This window comes from Oreochromis niloticus, linkage group LG6 (assembly GCF_001858045.2).
Source record: "Oreochromis niloticus isolate F11D_XX linkage group LG6, O_niloticus_UMD_NMBU, whole genome shotgun sequence".
In the NCBI taxonomy this organism is placed as follows: Eukaryota; Metazoa; Chordata; class Actinopteri; order Cichliformes; family Cichlidae; genus Oreochromis; species Oreochromis niloticus.
In genome coordinates, this window is record NC_031971.2 from 20,535,672 (window position 1) to 20,558,843 (window position 23,172).

Sequence of the window (23,172 nt, forward strand, 5' to 3'; positions counted from 1 at the left end):
TGAATGGACTGATGGGAAAAAAGATAAATGACTAGAAAAGACACTTACCTTTGAGTGTAATTACAGAGTGCACATCAAAAAGTGCATGCAGAAAAAGAAACAGAAGAAAAACATAAGTAATTTTGCAAATTGCATCAGCACTCTCCCCACTAAATAATATAATCCAAAGGTAGGCGGTCAAAATTATGACTGCCACCAGCCAAGGTGTGGGCTGTGAGAACTGTGCTGTTTCCTTTGGTGATTGAAATTTTAATTACAGTGTACATTTCTCTTAATAGCAAAAAACTTCATGAAATCCATTACCAGAGTTTGAACTACAAAACCTTAACAGTCTTCTTTAATTACTGACATTTTAATTAGTCAGGCAAATGTTATAAATTGATATAAGCCTAGATTGATTAGTAAAGATCAAAATGTTTGCGTCTTATAGGTTCAGCAGAAATGAATGGAGGCAGATTCCTTTGCTGCCTGAATATACAAATCAAGAGGGCACTAATTGTAAAGAGAAGACTTGATTTAAAAACACAACATGTATGTGCATAACACACGCAAGAGGACTTCACTGATGGAGAAGGAGAAACCAAGACAACATTAGTGTATTACAGTCTTACCTCGTAAGACTTGACTTAGTGAAAATCTGATTCTGTTACCCAAACCCAACATGACTGCATATCCCCCCTGTAGTGGACTGTTCTAGTGTTAATAGCAAAGAAAGCAGTGGCCCAATGTGATATTAAATGGCACAAGATTATAAAGGCATTCCACTGCCAATCATTCAAAATCAAAGCTTGATATAACTAAATGGGACAACACAACTCCACTTATCAACTGACAATATATTTGAAGGTGCTGTGAACCGTTACACACAATGAGTCTTGAAATTCAGTGTCATGTTTGGGAAAGCACATGATAAATCCCAGAGGAGGAAAAACAGAGCAAAATATAACCTTTTCCTACAGATAATGGAGTTCTCATACATCTTTAATGCAATGCTGCTTGTGATTGCCGATGACTTAAATTATCATGTGAAGGCCGAAACATATATAAATGTCACTGCGTGTGTAAAACAGTCTCAAAACTGGAAACCAATCTGGGTCACATGACCTCTGAGCTGCTGACATCAATAACAACAGTGCTGTGATTGCCATTTTCTAATCATGCTCAGGCATTTGTGGGGAAGAAGGTCACATTTCAATCGCCCTTACCTTCAGAGGTCTATCAAGAGAAAAGTGGGCCAACAACTGTTACTGTTTTAGTATAAATACTAGGAGTTCTGTGTCCTGTGGCATATTTTGTGGATTATGTAACTGAATTATTAAATAAAATAATTCCTTATTCCACAAAACTGTCTAATCAATCAACAGCACAATGCATCTTTTCATTAATCAATCCATTGTTAGAGATTGTTCCAAAGACTCGTTTGAAAAAAGTGGCAGCAGGGTGCTGATTGGGAAATATGCCATGATTTGTCAGGCAGACTTTGAAAAGTTTCCTTTCTATGATATTATCACTTTTTGACAGTCGCATAAAAGTACAAATTTTAAAAGCAATGACCTGACCTGGAAAAGGAAAATGAGTGTAATCAAAAATGACAAAATGTACAGGCAAGGCTAAGACACATGTCTTCCTATTCCTTCACAACACCTATTTTTTGTTACTGTAAGAACAATTAAACTGTAACCATTGTGTAAGCAAAATTACTTTACAATGATAAATATTAAGATGGACAAACACTTGTATATCATTTGAAAACTCTCCCCAGTATTTCAACCCAAAAAGTAAGAGACATGGAGACTGCATCACCCTTCCAGATGCTGTTTGACCTCCACAGGTGTGTTACTACACCTTGCATTATGGTCATGCTAAATCGTGACCAAAATTCACATGCAGACATACAAACACCTGATAAACCTATGTGAAACTATTCAAAGCTACCTTTGTGGTAGTTAATGTAACACTAAATGTTTGCCATCATGATACACATGCACACACTTAAGTGAAAACAATAACAGCTACAAAATAACAGCTGGTTTATTAAAGGTGGCTCCTGTAGCGCCCACAAGAAAGCTGTGCTTCTGTACACAACACCCAAAATGCTCCTTTGTTTGCTGTGGATGACAAGGAAGCACTGCAGCTCATAGCGTTTGTCAGTGCTGGTCAACATATTGAGAGAGTGGGTGATTAGATGCACGGAGCTGATTTTCACACAGCAGCAACCTGATTCTCCTTTAGCGCAGCGAGCTAGCATTTACTACAAAGAACACAAAGAAATTACAAAATATAAAAATGAAGCACACAACTTTAACTGAATCAAAAATCCTATTACACAAGTATATGCTAATCAATCTCCGTTCCTTTTGGATAAAAATTGGTTTGTTTTTTTCCTTTATTACTTTTTCAGGGCTGGAAAATGCAGTTTTTAAATTCCTTGATTTTTTCAGGCTGTCTATGACAACACTGCCCTTGATATGCAGATAGTAATGATCTATGATCTATTATGATGACAAGAAATAACTTTTCAAAACCTTCAAAACCAAGAGTTTTCCACTTGACTCCAAACTCCTCATCAGTCTCACTCTTCTTTAAAAGATAATACAATAGAGAATAAGCATAGATAGTCTACATAATGAACAAAGAAAATGTAAAAATTAGAAACTGACTGCTTTAATGATAGCCATGTTACACACTTAACTCTTACTGCCTGAACTAAGCTTTCTAATCTATGGATTAAAATCACAGAGGTTTCAAACCACGCAGGTATTAACCAAAAAAATGAATGCGATGAAATAATAACGATTGGCTCTCTGGGCAGACAGAGAACAGATTGCCTGATTCTAATGCAAGTGTTATTCTTACCTAAGAACACTGTGCATGAGTGTTTCCAAAGCATTTCAGGAGTATTAAACAGTCTGTGCATCAATTAACATATTAATTGGAAGGAAAGAAGAAAGATGTGAGCTACTGTTCTAAAGCTAAAGAGGCATTTTGGCCAGGCCTTTGCAGCTCCAAATGAGGGTGCATCATTTGAAACGGTGCCAGATCATCTGGTCATGATCCAGTTATCATTGCACTGCTTCAGTGAGCACAATTGAGATGGCTCTGTTTATCAGTTATATTGCTCCTGCATTGCATTTGCACGACAGAATCGCAGCACCGCCCACCCCCCTCTCTCGCTTCTTTTCTCGCTCTCTCCTGTCAGCGTTACATTTAGTGCGATGAACTCAAATGAAATAAGGCTCTGGAAAATCTCAGAAAGAAAACATTAGAATATTATCAATACACCCTTTTTCGCCACCATTCTTTTTTTCCCCCTTACATTCATATTTTGCTGTCAAAAATCCATCACTTAAGCAATGCTTTATGGTCCAAATGTTAAATTGATGTTCTCTATCAAAAACAAACAACTAATATAAAGTTGTGTTGTGTGACTCACACATTTATCATCGTTTCATTATTTGTCTTGCTTGCGTTGTTGGATTTATTGGTCTGAATTTCTCATTTCTCTAAAAAATATACATTCTTAACTGAAAAGGAATCAAAACCATTATTAGTATCTGTGCGTGTGTCTGCGTCAATCTGTATATTTATAAAAAAAAAGACACAAAGCGACGTTTGTATCCAGAGTCGGAGCTCGTCTGCTTGGTGAGATGACAGTTCTGCCACTAAGACAAGGACATGACAGCCAGAAAACTGACATTATGAAGTCTATGGTAATTCTACCGCTACTCTACCCTTGCTGCACTTGATGTTTTAGCTTGTTGCTCACATGCCACACAACAACACACTGTAAGATTCAGTACGCAGGTGACAAACACCTGGAAGGAAATTAGGAAGCAAAAACAACAACAACAACAAAACGTAGCACTCCAAAATCTGTTTTTTTTCTTTATTTGCCTACTCGTTGCATTTGGGAACTGATAATCAAATATAGAATATATAAATAAATAATAAAGGGTAGATATTGTTTACATGTTAAAAATTAGTTATTTAACCTCAATGCCAGGTGACTGCTGACGAATTTGATGGTGTCATATAATTCCAATTTTCAGGATCTAGATCTAGTCTGTCTGTGAAGGTTCTCAGTCATCCAGGTCATCGTAGTCTAAGGAGCTTGGAAAGAAAAGCGTCTGGACTTCTTTAGGTTGCTTGAAGACGTTTCACCTCTCATCCGAGAAGCTTCTTCAGTTCTAGGGTCAAATGGTGGAGAGTCCATGTGAGAGCTCATGTGATTAGGTTGAGGATCATCAGGGGGGTCCTTTGTCCCTCTTTGGGGGGATACTCCCATGGGGTTTAAATCTTGGACTCTCCACCATTTCACCCTAGAACTGAAGAAGCTTCTTGGATGACAGGTGAAACGTCTTCAAGCAACCTAAAGAAGTCCAGACGCTTTTCTTTCCAAGCTCCTTAGACTAGATTAGAAGTCATTGTCATGAAATTAAAATGATGCTTTTATGAAGTGTTACAGGTGCATTAATGCTAAAAAAGGTCATTTTAACTTTCAGTAGGCTACCTATGAGCCAAGTTTGGTTGCAAAGCTGCTGATTGTCTAAGAGGAGTTCAAGGACAAACAAACAAACAAACAGGACACCCAGACAAAGACTGGCCAACATTCATGGTTTCAGTCTTAAGTCGTGTCCTGATGTTTTGTATCTTGTGCTTTAAAAGCTCTTTTAAAGAAAAGACAAGCGTCCTAACAAACATATTTGATGTTAATACAAATACCAGTATTCCCAGTATGAAAATGATGTAGAACGTTCAAGTCTTTTGACTTAATTCAATTTCAATTCAATTCAGTTTTTTTTATGTTTAGTTAGATAATGACATCAGCCACTCATCTTATTCTGGAAATATTAAATAACACACGCTGTACTGTTGAATTATTGTCTTAACCGTATCCATATGTCATGTCAAATCACTGAGTGAACACATTTCTCAAGAAATCTTGATTGGGACGTCAGAGATGTCGTGGGCAGCTACAGTAATGGAAAAGATACATGGTGGATGAACATTCTGTTAAAAAACAACCCACGGTACAATCCCATGACTGTGTGCTATTTTAGAAGAATACCTTTGTGTGATGTTAAGAGAAAAAAGGCAGCTGGAAGTTTGTCCTAGCAGATGTCAAATAGTCAGAGGTGAGAAGGAGGCAAGCAGAGTGCGATTATTTTCCCCTGACTGTTTACCCATGACAGAGTGATTCAAGCGGAGGGGTTAATAACTTGGCGTGACCTCAGATCAACACCGACAGACTACATTGAGTCTCTTTTAGTTCACAATTCTACAGTTAAACATCTTTCAAAGAGATAAAAAACAGTGATTAGATGACTGCAGTATTGTGTAATTCTCCATAACAAAGTCAGTGTATAATTTGCATTCATTCATTCTTTATGAACCGTTTTTGTCCCTAGAGATGGAAACAGCATATGGATAATTGGAAGTAGTATAGACATCAAATAGGCCTAAATTGAAAGGAGAATGCACAGTAGTAGCTCTGACACTACAAAGGTTGTTTCATGGCAGAATGATAGATATATAGTGTGATATTTTCCCGGGTGAAACACTACTCTCTTTGTAATCTAAATAATAATGAGAAACAAGAGGGCTGTTCTCTATTCATTAGGTATGTATCTATTCACAAGAGTTGGTCCCTTTGAATGGAACAAGTCAAGCCCTTATATTACAGAGTAAGCCCATCACCTAAATAGTGCGTTTTATGTTTGTAGCTGTTACATAATTGTTGCCACAGAAATAAACAGAGTTGCAAATTAAGAACTGGACTGGAACAACAGTGTCAGTATTAGGAAAAAACCCAAAGACTCCTTTGGAAAATATAAAGATCCGAAATTCAATTTCAATGTACTTTATTCTGACAGTGTACATTTTGCCTTAGAAATGGCTATATGCTTACAAGGTTGTTAGGTTTTGTTAGGTACAGCTTTTGCGTACATAAGCTTGTACCTTTCACTTTATAAAAAAGGCAAAAAGACAGTATGTAACAAGAACAAAATGTCTTCCCACTTTTTAATTATTGGAAAACATATTTTTGCAGATCCAGACATGAAACAAACTACTAGAGGAGTTTAACCCCAAAAGAGTCTTCAGAAAATCCTTCTGTGGTCCCAAAACAAGCAGCTTCCAAGAAGTTGGCAGGGAATATATGCATACGTGACTGAAAAACAGAATGAAGGAAGTACAGCACTACACAGCACTACACAGCTTCAGAAGTCATCAAATAGGTAGAGACACTAGTCAATGGATGATAGTGTTGAAGCAGCAGGTTTTTTACTTAGTAATAAAGTTGTTTTAAAAAGATATGTTTTAATTATCTTTGTTTTAATGGAATGGATAAATCAGTTATATCATTATTATTAATTGGTTTAACATACTCGCACACACACACACACACAGAAAGAGATTTACATTAAGTGCACCAGTGTCTCCCTTGCTGTGTGGGGGTTTAAGTCTAACCTGCAGACAGATCACAATCCAGCTGTTTTTGTTTTTCAGTTTATCACCCCCCAAAAAATCATCTCTTGCAGATAGTTTCAACAGCTCTCATCCCTTCTGTTTTCCCCCTGCTCAGTTGGATTATATACATATGGATTAAAGTATCAGTTATCCTTATAAAACTAGCTAAACTAACTCATGGCAGAAAAAAAACAGCCAGTGTTACAGGCCGTGCTCACATTCTCTCCATGTTCTTAAATCAGACACCTGAATGATGTTAAGTGGTGAAGTTTGTTGTGTACTTATAAAGCTTTGATAGCAGAGTGGCCTTTTGGGACATGCAATTGCACTTGTGCTTGCATGTCTACCACTAGATCTCATACCAGTTTAAAAGCCACTTTACTTAGCTGCAGGGCAGACAAATACAGCCTCCAGACTGCAACCAAAACTGCCATACGCAATTGTTTTTGAGAGTTCGCCAGTTAAGGTCTTATATTGAAATGCCTAAAGTGTTTTGTTTTTTTAAGAGTAATTTTGCCATGTGTTATGGTAACTGCCACAGCCACTGGTCTACATAACAGGGATTTATTCTTCTCCATTAAGTCTACATTGCAGGTATATTGCAACCACAGATCCTACAACCTTAACTGATGTGCATCTCTCCAGAAATGCATAGCTTCATCGCAGCCCGGAAGTATGGTGATTGGCCCGTTCAGTACCATCAGTTTCTCCTGTGCATTTCCAGCTACTTTTTGCAGCATTTTTTGAATTTATCAGGAAGAGAAAAACAATCATCACCTCAATATAAGGACTCAAGATGTGAGTAAATTCCTGGGAAGGGAATGTCAAAACTATCAAATTGGACTTTCAGGAATGTAAAAAGTGGAAAAACTCAAATAGGTTTGCCTCTAAAGAAATTAAAACTGGCAAAAACAAAGAGTGGGGACCCAGGAGAGGAAAACAGTCTGAACATTTTTCCCATTTCTATCATGGCTGAAATCACATACAAAACATTATGAAACGACTAAAGACTAAAAGCACGAATGTTGGTAACAGTGTTGGCCAATTTAGTAGGCTATGCAGGCTTTACAAAGATTAAAAGCAAAAGACTATATGAGGCAAAAGCAGTAAAACTAAGAAGGCACTAAGACCTAACCAAGCAATACCAAACTCAGATTTCTACACCATTTCCTTCAGTATTTTGCATTGCATAAAGCTGCCTGCTGTCAAAGATTACGCCGATTATAAAACCAAGAATTGTGACGCAGCAATGAGCAACACACATGCCAATACATACACACATAAATCACGTTTAAATTTATTGTTATTAATATTAAAAGGTAATTAAAGAATCAGCTAAATTAAGAGGAAAATTATCCTCCTGGCTATAAAAGTAGGGAATGTAGGAAGAGACTATGAACGAGCAGATTTCCAGCAATAAGTAGTCCATGAAAATAAAATGCAGAATCAGGGGTTCATAATGCTGCAGCAGAGACCTAGTAAAAGTTAAATCATGTGCAACTGCCCAGTGAATGTAAAGCAATACTGAGACACTAGGAGGATCAGTAGGAGAAGGGACTACCTCAACACTGCATCGACAGGACACAAGTAGTATGTCAGCTTTAGTTAGCTATGGGGTGAGCATATGTTTTGATATGCTAATTGGTCATGGGGCACAATGTTAAAAGGTCATTCAGGTAAATATTTGATTGGAAAGATACAAAAACAATACGTTTTTATTTTTCGTTAAATAAAAAGAGTGGTTCCACAGTGCAGTGGTTTACACAAATCCCTTTGGGGTTACATCAGGAGGGTCATCCAGGGTGAAAACAGGGTAACATGTTGAGTTACCCTTGTAAATAAAGGCTTCAAATATTACTCATTAAATGAAGGGAAAGTGGCTAAGCCTGCTCATACAGCTATGGACTCTCCTCATTTCTGATATATAATAATTTTAAAAAGCCCAATCGTACTGTGTATGGCAAAAACGTTAAGTGTTTCAACAAAATGCCAACATCCAAGCGTATATAACTTATAATCGTAACTGTGCCTTTTTAGCACTGTGAAAGTCAGCTAGGTTAGCTGTTATTTAGGTGATATTACAGACATTGTAACAGTTTTTAACTATAGTTGGTTGATGTCAAGTGCTCTAAACAAGTGGCCAACCAAGTTAAAAATGTTAAGTATGAGAATATATATTGTTCAAATATCTTCAATATTTGAACAATCATTATGTTATTCAAAATGTTGTTGTTGTTGTTTTAAAATATGTTTTTCTAGCAGTGCCTGGTAGGATGTAATGCTATTACTACTTCTGCTGGTGCCAACGAAGCGTGTATCACATTCTCAGATTACATGACACTGTAAAAGCAGGATGACCACTAGAGCCACCAGAAAGTTTTGTGTGGAAACGAACAAAAATGGCATCCAGCGTGAACTTGGCTGGACAAAGCGTCCACCAGGTTAAGCTAGCATGTCACAAACCTGCCACAGCTATGCACATTCCTTTGAGAGGAGTTTGATTTTGGAGCGATCTTCCACTTAGTTCCCATTGACTTTCAAATAGTGTTTTTGTCTTAAGTGCCCACCCCTGCTATGTACACACCACAAGTGTGAGAAGCAGTGTGCCAATTTGTACTAAGAAAATAAAGTTTTTTAGTATTTCATAAAGGCTTTATCATTTTTCCAAAGACATTTCCGCTGTGTGAACCATTTGAACAGTTGACAGACCCACGGAGCCTGTGGTGGTTTATCTCCTGCCAGTTGATGTGAAAGAGCCTGCAATTCTATTTGCCTACTTGCATGCACCAGTAATTACAACATGATTGATTTGTTATTTCAGCATGTTCCCTCTGCTCTCTTATCTACCCTCTGTATATATCACTAATTTTTAAACTTTCTACTTTTACAAACCTAAATGTCTCGGCTTGCTTCTTCTCCTCTCTTGCTGATTTGCCATTCATACTAAGGTTTGAAATGAGAGCTGAAATTTTCATAGATGCATTTCACACAATAAATCAGGCTCGTCTGTGAAACAAAGCATCGCCTAACAAATTCCCTTGGGTGTACAATTTGCCAAGAGGGGATATGTTCAGTTGTCATTTGTGTTTAATCTCTACTCCAGAAACTGTCAAGTAGATATTAAACTCCATAAGGAGTAGATAGGTAAAAAAAAAAAAAATGTAAGAGAGCTAAAGTTATGGATTTTCCACATTGTTCAGATCTGTTTATTTATGAGCATTTACAACACATCGCACATCTCTTTTAACAAATAAAGAAAATATATATTTATTTCCTAATCCCTAGGGGAGGCCTCCGGATTCTGCTTTAATGAGTGCCACACTTATTGATAGAATATTGTTTAACTGCGCATGCTTGCCATAATTAAGAGGGTGAGACTTATTCATTCCACCCCAGAGCGAATAACCACAACTTTAATTTAAGAAATAACAAAAATGCTTCATTTCACAATTGCTTGCATTTGATGCCTCATATTTCTAATTAATGAGATAAGGAAAAGAGACTTTTGATGAGGCTTGCATGTGTGTGTCTAAGGCCCATGTGGACACAAGCTATCTCTCAGAAGGCGACAGCCTTGAGGTGAGTAATCACCTCCAGGGATATTCTATGAGAATGGCCTTCTTAAAGCCATTAATTAAGCCTCATCTCTCACTGCACTTACCTCAAGGTAGGTCACCAGAACTGCAGCCTCCCCCTAACCCTTTGTCTTTGCGTCACCCTTTTGCCCCTTCTGCCTTGCCTTGCTTCACTGGCCTCCTATCTCTCTTCTCCTTTGCTTGTTTATCCATGGGTCTTGTTTGGCTGTAGGCTATCTGGGTTGCCCAAGAGTTGCAGCTCTATTCTCAGTGACAAGTCCTTGTGGCTACTACAGCAAAATAGAGCAGCAAGCTCGAGGCACACATGCTCACGCATCAAATAATAATAATAATAATAATTTTAAAAAAGACTGTCCAGGTTACAAAAAAGCCTTGATTATAAGAACATTTTAGTGAATAAAAATTGCAGCCAGAAAATTAGTATATTGAACACAGACTGGAAAAACACAAAACATAAATTAAATTACAAACATATATTATCATATGCATTTATTTGATGACTGATGTATTGATTTTTACTTTGCACATGTGAGTATATAAATGAAAAAATCATTGTTTCAAATGATAAAATTCTATTGTAAGTATGCATGGATGAACTTAATATGCAACATCTGTGCTTCCTGCAGTATTTTCTTTGCTTCACCCTTTTCACTGTTTTCTTAAATCTGTGTTTCTAAAGTATCTGAAAGGTTCCAGAAATAAAACTAAAAATATTTAAGCAACTAAAAACAATAATGGTTAGGTTAGGGGGGACTCATGAGTATGGTAACATAAAGCATATATGGTTGCATCTCTCCTTGATCATCACTCCTTAGTTTTTCGCAGAATCTCTGAACTTCTGAACATTAAACAACAGTGATCTACAAACAGTGCTAACATGTGATCGTGGCTCCCCAGTAACGTTGCCATATATCTGAAATGTAGAATTGTTTCATATACAGGTAGCATCTGATACTTCTTCCTTCTCTTACACAATGTAATTTTAATATAAAAAAAGGTCTGTGAGCTTTCTTTTATTTGTTTTCCTCATCTTTTTTTCATGTTTTTTCATAGGTTCATATGTAAAATCTAGAATGATCAAATGTAAATACACGTACAAAGAAACCTTGTCCCCTTATACGGTTCACTTATTCCCATCTACTCCATATGCACTGTAACTCAGAGCTGCATGCCTACCGGGAAGAATAATTTATGTCCCACTGTATCTGCCAAGCAGTTGCATGACTATATGACTGGAACAGCTTGTTTCCCAGGTACAGAAAGAGAAAGGGAAAATAAAAAGCCATGATAACAGTAATTAGCAAGGAAACTGAATATATATGTAACATCAACCAACAGACCTCTTTTATGGTATTTTTAGTATTAGTGCAATTTGTGATTCTGTTATCGCTGTGTTCTGAAGAAAAGGCACATATAATGTGGGCTCCATTTGCAAGGCACAAATTAAACTATTCAGTGAGGCTACTGAAAAAGCGCTACTAAAGGACGTGCTGGGAGCCATTCGGTCTACCGTGTCTCATAATGTTTTATAAAAGGATAAGCTCCGTATTCTGAAAACGTGCATTAACACAAACCTTATTGAACAACATTTTAAGTTTATATAAAGCCATGTTGTGCATAAACATACACCAGACGTGGCTGTCACATTAAATTTATAGTGGAAATCAAGAAACCTATTATAAAATCAGTTATTAAGGAAACACACTATGTTTCCATGCTGCTGACTCTGCCCTTAAACCAGTAGATGCCTTGAAGGGTTTTTCGAGCTGACTGAACACTGCTGTGATGAAAAGGCTACATGTCAACACTGGAATCCAAGAGGCACCTTCACACCTGTGTTTTTATTTGTAAGACTTTGCTGCCAAGGTAAATAACATGCTTAGCTGAATTCAAAGCTCTAAGGATGACACCAGATCACAGCATTTGTTGGGTCGCTATATGCGTTTATTGACACATATTTGAATTTATGCAAAGTTGACACCTACAGTGTGCATCCTCCAGATGAAGGAAAGACTTTAAAGCGAGAAACCCAATCGCTGCATTGTTTTATTTACTCTGATCTTTTATTGATTTATTTATATGCGCTGTGTAACTTCTTTGTTTGTCAGTGTGTATCGGCCTGTTACTACTGTTTCACATGACTGCACTGTCTTATATGAGGTCTTTGTGCAGTCTAATCAATTTGTTCTTGCGTCCGTCTATTCTTTTAAGCATATATACTTTTTTGGTTTGTTTGTAAAGAAAAATGCTTAACAAATCAATACTCCATCATAACATTTCTTGTAAAGCAATGATCTCAAAAGCTTGGATCAGAAATGATTCCGACTTCCAAACAGTTACTAAACCTCAAATTTTTAAGGTTATAGTTATACATTCTTCTGAAAGTGACTATTTGGTGGGGGTGTCAATGGAAAATAACTACACTCACTGGCCACTTTATTAGGTACAATGTACATATTAGGTATGATGTATATTTAATTTAATAGCTTCTTACTGAAGAGCAAATCTGTTATGAAAAAGCTCATATGAACTTTTCCTTGTATGTAAATGCTCTTAACATACACTCACCAACTTGTTAGTACTGGGTTAGACCCCCTTTTTCCCTTCACAGCTGCCTTAATTCTCCAGGTGCTGGAAACATTCCTCAGAGATTTTCGTCCATACTGACCTGACAGCATCACACAGTTGATGCCGATTTATTTCCTGCATATCTGAGATGTGGCACTACAGTTTCACCACATCCCAAAGCTATTCTATTGGATTGGGATGTGTTGACTGAGGAGGCCATTTGAGTACAGAGAAACTCACTGTCATATTCACTGCGAATGATGATTTGAGCTTCGTGACATAGTGTGAAGAAGATGGGTACACTGTGGCCATAAAGGGATCGACATGGTGGAAAACAATACTCCGGTAAGCTGTGATGTTTAGTAAAATGCTCAGTTGGTACTAAAGAGTCCAAAATATGCCACACGAGCACAACCAGCCTAAACCATTGACCCATACAAAGCAGGATGGAGCCATGCTTCCATGTTGTTCATGCCAAATTTTGACTGCGCCATCTGAATGCTGAGAGGGACACAAGACAAGAGGGGGAAAATTCTTTATTTCTTTTCTTTGCATCATCTGATGTGAACAAGCCTAAAAAGGCCGTTTTTGTTATTAATATCATTACTATGGGTGAAATAAACATTAATGATGAGCTTCCACAGTGAATTAAAGAAAAAAAATCATCTCTATTTGTGTTTTTTTAACTTTACTGATAATAACTGCTTCATTTTTCCATTACTGTTGCTTTCTGAATAGGCATTCCCAACTGAAAAGCTTTCTGTATTGTTCATGAAGAATATAAATATCATGAAGTTTCTTTCATTGTTCATGAACAATAAAACTTTCCACATTTGCTGGCTGAGTTAATAATATCTATGATGAGTTTAGAGAAAGAGATTCTAAACTTCATACTGTACAGTGCAGTGACACCTATCACTGCAGTGCCAGGATTTCTTTTTTTTAAGCTGTGATTCTTCTAAAATACAAATATAACATTTCCAAACAATGTCAGGAAGTGGGGCTGTGTATGCATGAAAACTATACAAATGAAATTAAACAATGTTTTACCGATACATGTCAGTCAAGTCTGCAGAAGGAAGAGATAAAATGTGAAAAACCGACTTCTGCCCGAAGCAGAGTTTTGTTCTGTGGGAGTAGGAGTGCAACCGCTGCTGAACAAGTGCGAGAGCGGTTAGAGTTCACAGTGTGAGGGGAATATATCATGACAGAGAGAAAATGACCAAAAATATCCATTAAAAAGGCCTTCACTCCAATATGAGCTATCACCAATTCAGCACCTTGGGGGGCAGAATAATCTTGCTTTTAAACAACCTGCAACTTGCACTATCAAGCAGAGTTTCTGAGACGAGCACGAGGACAATGTGGAAACCACACTGGTGTAACTTGGTTAAATATGGGTGAAATTATCCAATAAATGTGTGAAAATAGAACCCTGCATTCTGATTTAAGCTTTAATGGGGATGTAACGAAATGTATTTGACTCAGCCTCATTTCAGTCACATGTATATAGCAGTTCCTGGGTGTTCTGGGGTAAAAAAAAAAAAAATTGTTATGTGTCTTCTTATTGGGGTTATTTTTTGTCATCAATAGAAATAATAATCTTATATCTTTATTTGTTGTGCAAATGTTTTCTGAACCTAACTGAATGGGTGAAAAACTAATTCATGTGACAGGCCTGTCAGCGAGAGATCCATAAGGACATCAAAATTTAAAAACTGTCCCCTTTTGATCAACTATCAGATGCAGTCTATTGACTCTTACCTGCATTTCATTTAAAAGTAGAAGAGCCTAAAGTGTCTTTTTAGGCTATTGATTATCAAAGCGGACACTTTTGAGCAAGTTCAGTTAAGAAAGGACTGGCAGCTCTCTTTTTAAGCCATGCAAGTCCAGGAAAAGGAAAATCTACAAATAGGCAGTGAGATCTAAGGAAAGGCTTATGAAGCACATATAGTCTTAGATGTGAATTCAAGAAATTAACATTTAATAGAAGAATGTCTGATGAATGACTGTTGCACAGTCAGCCATCCCGAGGCTTCGCAGCAGTAACAGTATCCTTACATTTATCTTTAAGATTCTGTTGAAAATTATCTTGAATAGACGTGGATTAAGCTAATGAATAACAACCAAAAAGATTCCGTCTGTAACAACAGACCTCCGAGTGCAGTATTGATTGAGCTGAAAGTGCGATGGTTTGTGAAAATCGAAACCTACTAAATAATGTAAGGGACTTAGGCAGAAACCGTGTTGATATACAAAAACTGCTAATCCCTGCAATATTTGTGATGAAGTGTGGAATGGAAAAAAAAAATCATATGGCTGCAAATCTGAAAATTCCTGGAGGGATTGTTTCAATTTCAACATCAGCCTGGAGATTTCTCTTGTCCTACTTAAGGACGAGCTCACTGTGTTTCTGAGCCATGCCTCAGACTGTTTCTTGAGTTTCACTGTGCTGCAAGCCAAGGCTGTTGTAAGGTTAAACTATCTGACAGCTCCAGTTTCACGGCAAACAACACACATCCTCGGGCTGATTTTCACATACTTAGTAGTGTGTATTCTCACATGCTCCATTTAGATTGATCACGCATGATTAAGCTTGGTTATCGGTGCCTCCATTCCTGAGCGCAAAGTGTTAGGAGATTGTTCAGAAGGAGGAGAGCTGGGAAAGAAAAAGAGATGTAGGTGGGCGAAAGAGTGAATATCTAAATATACTGTAAAAGACTTAATGGTCTCTGCGTGTGCATTGCATTAGTGTTCTGCTCATGTCTCTGTGGGATTTCTCTTTCTAAATCTTTGACTCTCCTGTACTTGAAGCTTGGGCTGCAGAGGTGTCTCATTGATTGAACTGAAGGGTTGTTAATAGTAACCAGTTTTGTTTGATATTAATCCAAAAAGAGCCCTGTATGAGTATACTCTGGGATATTATATTTTTCACTAAGGTCCATGTGAATGACTGAGAAACAAATTATATATAAATTCCCTCTGACCGAGTCAGGAACACTTCAGTATTTGAAGGTGATGCATATAAATGTAGTAAGATGACAGCATCAGGTGGTTGACAAGCAATGAACAAGGACTTGTGCCTAAAATGAGATACACGAAACTTCTGGGGAACAAAAAAAAATAAAAAAAAATAATCAAAGCTACTTTGGACCTCACACTGTTTTGAAAAATGAACCCCCACCCCCAACACACACACACACACACACACACACTCACACTCCCCACGATTTACACACAGACATTAAATTTAATTAAAACTAGACCTAAGGTGAAGCAGTAATGGCTTCACAGAGTGTGACTACCAGACCTAATCAGGCCAATAACTGCATTTTTTTTTCTTTTTTCTTTAAATGCCAGAACACAGTGCCAAATTCTAGCCTGAAGGACTGAGGTCTACAGCTTCCAAAGAAGCATGTGTTGCCACCATCCACTTGGGGGTGATGACACAGTCTTCATATACAGAAAAGTCACAAGGCCACATTTATTTTGATGGTTTGACTGTCTGAATTTCTTATCATTAATTTGAGAATGAGATCAATCAATAAATATGTCTGATAACTTCTGATGTCTTGCCATAAAAACTTGAGTCCAAGTCCTGGTCTGTGTAGCTGTCCAAAATGAGCCCCGCCACTGCAGTATACCTACACTTAAAAGCTGTGACAGATGGCGAGAGATAGGAAGTTATCTCTTTCAGCGATTCATTAGGCCTGCCATTAAGCTAGGCTATATTCAAAGCAAATGCCTTATGACAAAATAGATCATGTATCTATCAAAATTGCAAACGAGGTTTGGATATTGAAAAGTTGAAAACTCAACTACCACTAAAGATTTTGAAACAATAAAAACTAAATACACTAGAAACTAAAGAAAAAAAATCTAAACTGTATTAAAAACTAAAACACTCTGGTATGTATCCATTTGTAGCCACTGTGCTAATTTTTTTGACAGTGTATTTAATTTTTGTTTTAGTTTACATGAACGGGATTTTATTAATCGGGTGGGCAGTCACCACTTGATTCAACACCGCACCACGGCCGCCCACTCTTTTTATTTCCTATTCAAACTGTCCTACATTGAGACTACTAGATATTCTTAAAAGTATTTTTGTTCGCCTCGATGTCAAATCGAGGGTATTTCTTTCCTAAATGAGCCCGTTTCTGCCCAAGCAGATGGTTGTACAACATGCAGGATTTATCACTGTTCATTTCATACAGGTGTGCCTGTCTTAAATATAATATGATTAACCAACTTTCTTGTGCATACAGGCAGTTCTTATGCACAGATTTAGAACGTGCATGCTCTGAAAAATGAGGCCGCTGTTACTTGAATGTCTATTCTTGGCACAACGACTTTTACCAGAACGCCTCATCTAACACTTCACTCTCAGACATGCAGCTCCTTACCAGATATAGATTATGCCCGAACAATAACACATATGAATGTTGATGAAGCTTGCGACACTATGCAAGTCAGCGTAATAACAATTTGCTTCATTAAGCAACAAGCTGCGAGTGTTAAATCTATAATGTTAGTTACTTACTTGAATGTATAGGATGCTTATAAAGGACAAATTAGAACATTTTTTGTGAAGGGCAAGCATGTAAGAAAGTTAAAGTATACAAATTATCTTGGTTTTAGTTAAAGATGTATAGAAAGTGTCTTCACTAACATAAATTTGACTGTGTAATTGGAAGTGACTACCTGAATAAGGACCATGAAACCTACAGAGCTAGTTTGGTAAAGCCGTTTTCAAATAGGTTTGTCCTAAGAGCCATTTGTCTGCACTTCTATATGCTGTACATGAAACTTTAACTTTAAGGGGTGGGGGGGGGATATATATGTCATTTTCTTGCTGATTTTCAGCTCATGTTGTGCTTGCCTGGGCATGTAAGTCTTGATTACAGCACAAATGATAGCCACCCCTTATTTACTATTATTTTTTAGGGGATTTTATTAATCTTGATTCTCTTCACATGAAAATGAAAAAAAAATATCAAAAATAGATGGTGTATGCATGATACTTCTGTGGGTGCAGAGGGGGGGAAATTAAGCCCTAGGACACACTTTCATGCAGGAGATCTGAAGCCGACAACCAGGTGTTGGGCACCATGAAAAGTAGACAAGGGAAAGGAAAATCTAGAGAAAACCAATAAAAATCCATCGTTTACCTATGCAAACTAGTGATAGTGAATTGTTGTAATTGTTAGAAGCCACAACATTTATTGAAATTAAGTCAAATAATGAAAATCACATTCTTCAAGCCCTAATGTGTGTGGTGGTCTTTAAATAATGTGTGTTAGGAGTCTGTATGCTTGAAAAGACCGATATGCATAAAATGTCTTTAAAACAATATCAAGCACAGGGGTTCATATTTTTGTGTAATGAAATAAGAAGTAACGATTAAATGAGAAAACTGCAACAAAGCTGTAAAACTAGACCATCTGTTTAAAAAGGAAGTATGCAATAAACCTGGTTCTTAAGGGAAAATAGGCAAACAAAAATAAATAAGTATTGACCAATTCAGCTAGCCACAAAGACCATTAAATCAATCAAAACATTCTAATATAGTGCAGGCAACAAATTTTCAACCAACCTGCATTGATTCCTGTAAATGAACTTCCAAATGCATAGTAAATCCTACAGGTTTGATGTAACAGACACACAGCTCTATATAGAAATGCTTTTCTGGCATTTAAATACAGTAATAAAGCTAACAAAAATCAATAATGCATTATCAAAGAACAGGGGAGAAATGGGTGTCTATAAAGTACATGATCTAACAGAACAACAATCTATTTCTTTAAAGGTCAGTAAGCTATAAAGCCTCCCCCAACTGCACAACTCCCTCTCATTCTTCCCTGACACTATAGCCACTCATATTTTTCCAATATTTTAGGGAATTATCACCCAGAAGCCATGAAAAAGCATTTTAGACCTTTCTCGATCTAAGTAATCGCTTTATTAGTGACACAAAGATGAGTTTGTGCTGTTATATGGATCCAGAGGGTGTAATGAAATTTGACTCTGCTGCTGAGTAACGATGAAATAAAAAGGAGAAGTTGACCAAGAATCAATATGATATACAGCGATCAGTCACAATATTAAAACCACCTCCCTAATATTGTGTGGCTGTTGTGTGGCCCTGCCAAAACAGCTCTGACCCACTGGAGCAAGGGACCTCTGAGAGTGTCCCGTGATGTCTGAAACATTGATGCTGGCAGCAGATCCTTTGGGTCCTGGATTTTAGGACCCTCCATGGATTAAGTGTGGCAGGGATCATTGCTTTACACAGAGGGTTGTTTGGGTATTCTGCCTGGGTGCTATCCATAAAACTAAAATCCAAATGACCAGGAGCCAAGGCATTAAAGCAGAACACAGCATTATAATATAATATAGTGCTGTCTTGAATGGATAAGGTCGGCTAATTCATCCACATTTCCGCCTCTTCTGACTACTTTTAAAGTACTTATAGAAACATCCAGCATAGTTAAGTTTGGTTTACTTAAGTTTAGGTAAGTTTCAGCAAGCAGACTAACTAAATATACCTGTATAATCACATGAGAGTATATATCCTAAGTGGCTACTTATCATATTCCTCCATGAGCTGGCATGATCTATTATATTAGTTTATGTATGATGTGATATTGTATTGATTACTAAACTTACTGATAGTCATCAGTTAATCATGTAAAGGTAACTGACATTAGCTGTTATCACTATACTCATACAGTGGTAACAGGTATACACTGGTCTCCCAGCTGTTGTGCAAAATACATGACAATACATGTAAGAGTGCAACATAATAAAGTAGTATATGACACTCTTGTGGATGCCTTGTGACTTTTTTTGATCAATACTAGCTTGCAGACATCCAAGCAACATAATGAAGACTCCCGTTCAATTAACCACCACGAGTAATAACAAAGAGTATATGTTTTATTTTAGTCACCTGTTTTTTGTATGTATTTTTTCCACTGCTATGTTTGCAAATTTTCTAGAGTATTTCAAGAGTAAAGTTTCAAGTGCAGCACTTAATTTATACTCAGTGCACGCATGCTGATCTCACTCATGCGTAATTTATTTTGCCACATATTTCATCAGGAAGAGCTTCCGGCATTTAAAAAAATTAAAAATAAAATCTGCTAAATCAAACGTGCGGAGCTACCTGCTGTGACCTCTAGGGAAAAGCCAAAAGTTTGGGGTTTCTTTTTAACCCATGTATCTCATATGAAGGTTCCTAACCTATAAAACATTTCACCCATGTTGCCTCCTATCTCGTATCTTGTATTTCGCTCATTCGTGTCATTCTAACCTCCAATAATTCCTTCGTTGATTCACAAAGAAGCAAGGTCAGGAAAAACAACAATTATCATCGTGGAATTTGGAGGCACCTGAAAACTTGTATATACATTATAAAAAGGTTACAAAACATGCTGCAAAGGTTGATGGCATCTGTTTAGAGGTTGTACAGTATCACAAAGAAGCTCTTTGGATTATGGATGGGATATACTTAGAGTAAGCATATGAGCTTGGCAGTAAAAGGGTCACCATGGACACAATAAATCAGTTTCCTGGAACTAATAGCAGGATGTATGATGAAGCAAGTGGGGGATTTCATCAATTGTGTTCACTAATACCACAGTATTTGGCAGTGTTAGTGGGAATAACATCCCAGTTATTGAAATAGAATACATTACTGCTCGGTGCTACATGTAGATACCCCTTCATGGCTAATCCTGTTTTCCTCAGAAACAGCTGTTGACAGATAGTGAGACTAGTCGAGGTCTCTGTCTATTTACATAAAATAAGGGATTGTCTGTTCTCTAAAAGGACAATAGGATTGACAATAACACCTGATTAATATAAAAAGCAAGCAAATACCAACACAATCTATTTTGCACACATCAATTCACATTTACACCTGCACACAGCTTTGTACACACACCAGCGGCAGCACAAATTATACACACACACACACACACACACACACACACACAGGCAGGTATACTGTTTTAATGCAAATTGTGACTTGCAAGCATGAATTCCTAATGCAATTAGCTGCCTGAATCCATAACCCTAACATATGTATCAGGTAATACAGTTAGAACTTAGGTCTTTGCTTCCATGTCTGCTCACTTAATGACATTATGGTTGATTCTATAGTTTGATCCAGCTATCAATGTCAATCATGTTAGCACTGCTCAAAGCAGCAAGCCCTTCAGGGGAAATGGCACTGGAGGGAGGGGGAAGAGAGGAGAATGGCTGGCAGCTTTCTAATGCAATAGAGCTGCCAGAACTGAGAGCTTTTTATTACATTAATATGTTCCTGGATAATTCTATCTCATCTCCTAATATGACTTAGCCTAAAAACCAAATTAAAGTCTAATTTATCCGATCACCTCAATCGGAGATGGTGATGTGAGGGCGTTCAGACAGCCATGTGCTGGTTGCTCGCTGCCGCCTACAGAGGATTCTGTTTCGTCTCCATCCCCAGACCAAAGAATAGTTCGAGTGATGAGTACGGCATGCAGCATTCTATTATAGCTACAATTGGCACAATTGGTAAGCACATGGAACAAGAGTCTCATCATGGGACTTGCTGTTATCAGATGCATAAGGAGGTGTTATGCAGATTACTTCAAAGATTTTAGGAGATATAATAAACTATTTAACAGTGTGAGAATAGAAGCTGACGCAAGTGAGACATCATTAGACTTTAATGATTCAGTCGGATTGACTTTTACATCAGTGAGATTTTTCTTGCAGATTTTGACAATCATTGCTGTACTTGGCAAGCTTTTTACAAACACTGCAAAATCCATCAATCTATTTTCTTAACCGCTTATCCAATCCAAGGTCACAGGGGAGCTGAAGCGCATCCCAGACAGCGCTGGCCATGAGGTGGGTTACACCCAGGACAGCCAATTCTATCACAGGGCTAACACAGAGAGACAGGCAACCATTTGCGCTCAGTTCCACACCTACAGCCTACTTGCAATCACCCATTAACCTAACATGCACCTCTTTGGACTGTGAAAGTAAGCCACAGTATCAGATGGAAAGTGTACATGCAAACTCCACACAGGAAGGTCCAGTCAATCAGGAGAGCACAGACACTTCTGTCTGTGATGCAAGAGTGCTAACTATTGCACCATTGTGCTGCCACGTGTAATTGCTCTGATCAATCCGAGGAAAACTTTATTTATTTATTTAACCACATGCCAGGTGACTGGGGAGTCAAAGGGCCAATCTTTTATCTTTCAAAAGGAGTTTGGCATGCGGGGTTAGACACCCTTGTGATCTTTGTTTTCTGCTGCCATCAACTCTTTGCTTAAAAAGTATGTCAGTGCCTAAAGAGAAATAGATGTATATTTTGGTGAGATGCAGAAATACAAGGAGAACACCTGAGCTGCTGAGGTTACCCTTAAGCTGTGTCCACACATGATGCAATCTGCAGCATACGTGGCAACTCAACGTTATGAAAGTGAATGACATTTGACAACTTCAGCAACTGGCGTTAAAGAAATGCTGACAACAGATCTCCAGATAAAATTTTCTCAGCTTTGAGGCATCCAATTAAAAGTGGCTGCCAATGAGAGCACAGGATACTGTTAATTGACATTCAGTATGATCATGTAGTAAATACATTATAGGGATATTGAGACAACCCGCATCTAGAATGTCACGATCAACTGGCAATCAACTTCAAAGCAACCAGCAAATTGCTTTCAGTGTGGACGAAGCTTTAAAATGTCCTTCATGGCCATCCCAGGAACCCTTCAAGTCAGTTGATTCCAGAACCTCTCTAATTAGTCTGAGTTATTTAAGGACTCTTCTGGTTGGCTCAGGTGTGGCAATCACCAAGATGCCATGTGACTAATCTCTCTGTGGTGATAACTACAAATAAGCCAGCTGAAAAAGAGAACGCAAGAGAGACAGAGTGAGAGAGAGAGAGCAGGATGAAAAAGAAGTATTATCACTTCTACAGTTATAGTGTAAAAGATGGAAGTAGCTTCAAGGTCTGAAAAGTGAAGCCAACGTAGAAGTGTCTTAAACCTGCATTCTTTTAATCGCAACTAAGGGGCAATACTTGTGGATGCAAAGGTCGTACAGAAGTCTGTAGGAAAACAGCTCTTTGTCCTGAACTCAGTAAACACTTTCCTGATGAGTTTAAGTGTTAGTCACTCATTTTGTGTCATATTGAAAAAAAAACACCTTGTCCTTTTTGTTTAAATGTTTATTTAATAAATGTTTGTTTAAATAAAATGTTGGATGTTAGAAATGAGGATTATCCATGTATGAAGGTTATTTTGTGCACTTTTTAATATTTTAATAGCACATTTCATTAACTGCATTAAAATCTCTGTATTAATTATTTCATTACATGGATGTCTAATGTCTCCTTGCACAGAAGGGTGGCTGACAGGTCATGTTGGATAAAAACAGGAAGGCCCCTGCAGACATGATAAGTACTGAATTCACTATTCTGTGACAATTACATGATCACATTTTGTTCAGTAAGTATTTAAAAACCTTC

General features: G+C 37.5%; 1 protein-coding gene across 3 annotated transcripts in view; it reads right to left on the bottom strand.

Moving 5' to 3' along the window:
• Nucleotides 1-23,172, bottom strand: part of ctnna2 (catenin (cadherin-associated protein), alpha 2) — a 304,920-nt gene that overhangs the window by 182,792 nt on the left and 98,956 nt on the right. The window lies entirely within an intron of this gene.